The sequence below is a fragment of the Mustela nivalis genome (genome assembly GCF_964662115.1).
Source record: "Mustela nivalis genome assembly, chromosome: 1".
In the NCBI taxonomy this organism is placed as follows: Eukaryota; Metazoa; Chordata; class Mammalia; order Carnivora; family Mustelidae; genus Mustela; species Mustela nivalis.
Window position 1 is genome coordinate 143178934 of NC_139020.1, and position 4823 is coordinate 143183756.

General features: G+C 43.5%; 1 long non-coding RNA gene across 2 annotated transcripts; it reads right to left on the reverse strand.

Annotated features, from left to right (window-relative positions):
• Positions 1–211: 211 nt before the first annotated feature.
• On the reverse strand, positions 212–2559 carry LOC309840705. Of its 2 annotated transcripts, none has more exons than XR_014298748.1 (3): positions 2474–2559; positions 1651–1730; positions 212–468 (listed from the first exon to the last, which is right to left on the reverse strand). It is a non-coding gene; the product is annotated as an uncharacterized lncRNA (long non-coding RNA). The 2 variants fall into 2 exon arrangements; XR_014298749.1 differs by having other exon boundaries at positions 212–537.
• Positions 2560–4823: the final 2264 nt, after the last annotated feature.

Below are 4823 nucleotides of genomic sequence, written 5' to 3' on the forward strand. Positions count from 1 at the left end.
ATCCTGTGAAAGTCCTGACTTGCCTCCCTCCTCTCACAGAAAATGAGCTCTTAGGACTCCGAAACCACAGGACGGATTGCTTCTATGGATTTGCTCCTGTGTGATTTCCTATTCCCACATAATTCTCTGGGAGAGGAAACTAATTACTTACTGCTGTTCTCTGCCTTCATCAAGAGCATTCTATAAAAACTAGGACAAGATGATAGCAAAATTGATAAAGGCCTTTAATTATGTTTCTGGGCCCCGGGTCTCTGTGGAGAGCTCAGCATTTCCACAGCAAACTTCATGCAATGCTGGGGGGGCTTGGGCCACTGTTGGCATCTGAGAAAATAAAAGGATGGGCGAACATTTTATCAGGAATGATGAGGGCCGCTGTGCTGGCAGGATCTGGAACTGTCTATCAAACATATCTTTGAATCTGTGGTCTCTTTTTTCTCCTCTTCTTAACTTGGAAAACTTTTCCACTTTCTGCAAGGAATGCACGGTGAAAGAAACTCTAAAGAATATTCCATTGCTTTCTGCCCCTTTGCTAATTCTCTTTAAATATATAACAGGAGGGGCACCTATTATAGAGAAATGTATATTTCTTTATACAGTGTGGGTGGCTCAGTCAGTTAAGCGGCTGCCTTCAGCTCGGGTCATGATCCCAGAGCCCTGGGATCAAGCCCCACATGGGGATCCCTGTGCAGTGGGGAGCCTGCTTCTCCCTCTCCCCTGCCTGCCTCTCTGCCTGCTTGTGCTGTCGTTCTCTAGCTCTCTGTCAAATAAATAAATAAAATCTTTAAAAAATTAAAAAACAATTAAAAATAAATAAATAAATAAATAATGGGAAACACTTTCTGAAATGGGGATGAGAAAGGAGGGTAGAGGAGTTGACATTATAACCGCAATGAGGCTACAGTGAGGAGCACTTCCCCTTTGGGGCCCATCTGGGTGACTTTTCTCCATTATCCTCACTTATTAATGTGTTAGACCACCACAAAGAGAGGACTTATCTGAGACAGGGAAAATTTCTCCTTTCCCCTGCTTGAGAGCCCATGAGGGTACCCAAGAAAATCAAAATATTCCCCGTCCAGGGAGGGCCCAGTGTTTGCAGAACCAAGGGGACCTGGCTAAGAATGTAGAGAGGACAGAGGTCATCAGGCTCATTCATATGTCGGGTGCGAACTCTGCCTCCCTCCATCCAAAACCACCTGTTCGCTTCACCAACATTTTTTTTACCATGGCAAGGACCCTCTTCTTAGGACTTGAATGACTCTGAGGTCCCAGAGTGTCTTGAAGAAGACAAATGTGGCTAATTCTAATTAGGAAGACATTAGTCTCCTTGAGATACTAATGAGGTACATGGGGGCACAGGTGTGTCAACCTTATCTCGAGGATAGCATTTTGACTGGAACTTATACAAGCCAAAAAAGCTGCCTTTCCCAAGCTAGCTCAGTACAATCCTCTAACACCAGCACTTCCCAGCACAACTGCAGATACATCCTATTTGAGAAGATAGAAAGAACTTAAATAAGCAAGATGCTGTGTGACCTGTAGCCTCTGCTTCAGGCTGTCCTTTCCCATCTTTTCTTTTCTCATAGAAACCTGGGGTTTTTCAAAAGCACTTGAGAACTTTGGCTTGACTGGGGATAGTAGGGCCCAGGCTACCTTCTGTCTTGACCTGTGACTTCTCGTTTCTCCAAGGTGTTGGAACGGGGTGCAAGTGGCATGTTTTCTGCTGTGAGAAACTGAAAAGATAGGATAGTGATAAAAGCAGTCCCAAGAGACTCTGCCATTTGTTTTGTGCGCTTGAATGATCTGAGACCCTGAATTTTCTCCATCACAGACCAAGAGGTTGTGATGAGATGTTCTAAGGTGTCCTCTAAGCTCTCCTTTTCTAGAATGCTGTGATGCTCAGTCTCTCTAACACTCATGAGGAAATGGGATCTCTTGGATAGGCAAATATTCGAAGAGTTATTACCAGTAGCATGAATAGCTCATTAACAATTTTTAAAGAATCAGATAGCACTTAAATCCAGAGGGCAGTGCGTCTGATTTAACCCATGCTCTGAGATTTGGAAGGTCTTGAGGTTGTAGTTTAGACCTTCATTGAAAATATGGCAACCAGAGCCCTGAAAAGACAGGCCTGGATGGGGACCCCAGTTCTGTTCTTGCGAAGCAAGTCTCTTGACCTCTCTGAATATATATTCTTCATCTATAACATGAGGATAATAATAATAATATATACCATATATGGTATAATAATAATGCATGCTTCATAAACTGTCAGAGACTTAAATGAGAGAAAAATATTTAAGGTATATAGCAAATACTAAGCATTCAAGAATAATTAGTGGTTAATATAATTATCATTATCATTGTCATGGCCATCTTATACACCACCAATATCCCAGCCTCTGAACAGTCCTGGTCCAGATATTTCTGCAGGGATCTAGTGATAACTCAAGATTTTAGTCGTAAGCCCTCTTACCTTCTTGTCTTATACATTCTCCCTGGATATTCTCACTTGAACTTATGTACCAGGTATGGCCGTTGTCCCAGGGACTTCTGTAAAACCCAGAATTCTCTCTTAGGCTCTAGAACTGTGAATGCAATTACCTTCTGAAATGTTCTACAGATGCCTCAAAGCCATAGTGTTCTAAAACCAGATTCATTTCCTCCACCAACCGTCTCTTGTTTTTTGTTTCCTATTCTGGTGAATGGCCTTACCATCAAACTCCAAATCACAGAGTCAGCCTTGATTTCTTGATCTCCCTCACTCTTTCCCCTCTGCTCCAACACCAAATCATCCAGTCCTGTCTATTTGACCTTCTAAAGACCTTTTTATCTCTATACTATCTCTAATCCGGTACAGGCCACTACACTCTGTCTCTTTCTCTTTCCCTCTTTCTCTCTCCTAAACTGTGCTAAGAACTTTCTAATTTATTTCCTTTCTCTCATCTTACCCTTCAGGAAAAAGCTACAGTGATGATTCTAAAACACATATAGTAATATGCATTGCTTATGCTAAGAATTTATTGAGGTCCATCCATGGCTCATACTGTGAAACCGCACTTCCTTATCTTGGCTTTCAAAATGATCTGCACACCTGCCCAGTGTGACCTCTACCTCTGTGCTCTAAACATTCTCAGCTTCCTCTGGCCTCAAGAAATCCCCAGCTTTCTTGCTTCCCAGTCTTTGCTTAGACAGTTTCCTCCTCTTCATGCAAAAATACACTTTCACTTTTTTTTTTTTTTTTTTTTTTGGACTAGGTCATTCCAAGTTTATCCTTGGCTTCAATGTTAGGTTTCTGAGAAGGTGTCTCTATCCCTAACTTCCAATCTGAAAAGCTATTACTCTTCCAAGTTCCCACAGCACATGGTGTCACTGATTATAGCACATAACCCTTGGATAGAGCTTCCCTAATTACTTCTTTGTCTCCTGTACTGGACCACCACCTCCAGGGGGATAGAGCTCCAGTCTACCTTGTCCATTTTCTCAAGGTCTAGAATAATGTCTTGAATGAAGTACATATTTTGTGGCTGAACAAAGAAATGGAATGTCTCTAGTTGTCTCTAAAGATTTGGGGATCTATATCTTACAGATCCTGAGGGTCCCAGTGTTGCATGGCTGCCTCAGAAAAGGGTCCCCCTTCATGCCCAAGTAGAAAAGAAGAGAATATCATACCAAGGTAGGGGGCCCCGCACACTTGAAACTGGCTACTCTATTAATGCACCCTCCTCCCTACCTCCTTGAAGATTGAAAAATATATAAGGATTCAAGGGCTAGTCTTGAGGGTTTGTAACTCTTTGTGGAAAAAGTAGGAAAGACATTATAGATCTAGAGGAGTTGGAGGATGGAATAATTCTTCAGAGAATTTAGGAATCCTGAAGGAGGTTCTTGAGTTTCCTCCTCTTCCCCATCCCTGTCCCCTCTCTCTGCCCTCACTATCCATAGCCACATACAGAGCCATCCTGCAAACTTTCTAGAGAGAGTTTGTCATAGGAACTCATCCAGACAGCACTTTTCCTACTGCCCTCAGCCTTTCAGTCCCTTACTCTACAGTTTACATCTTTGCTCTGCTGGTGCTATCATCTGGCCCCTGACAATTCTTTAAACCCTAGAAGTAGACCCTGAGGTGGGAATTTTATTACGAGTCATTTACTGAAGGAGAGCTTCCAGGAGAAACTGGTCCAGAAGTGAGGAAAGTGGGATAGTGAACAGAAGAATCTAGGCAAATAAGTGGTTTCAGGGAATATTGAACCTCACCCTCATTTTACACAGAGCCCCAGAGACTACACTGTGGAACAACCTCTGTCCTACCTTCACATGAGAGTGAGTCTCCTGAGCCTTTCCCTGGTCAGTCATTGGCTTGGGATGCTCTGAGTGATGACAGAAGGAGTTAGGGCATAAACCCCAGACATCTGGGCTAGGCGGCTCCAACTGCCCAAGGACAATCCTCTGAAGAAGATCACAGTTGTGAGCTGTTAGCAGCAGCACCCATGGAGGCTGGTAAAAGGAATACAGAGAACTGAGTGATGCCACAGGCCCGTTGTTTCTTGTTGGCAACTTTTGATGACCTTCTTCAGCTGAAAGTCCTGGACCACTGTGTTTTCTGGGAGAGTTTAGAGACCTTCCAGTCACTCTAGCAGCCTGTTTTCCCTCATACGCCAACCAAACCTCCCATATCCTCTGACATCAGAGATCTGTGTGCAAGTGTTAAAATGGTGATTCACAGCCCAAAACACATCCTCATCAGAACCATAATGGGGGAAACCGAGTGACCACCCTGGAGCCCAGCTGGAGCCACAAAGCAGAGACATGGCCAGGGCCTTGTATGG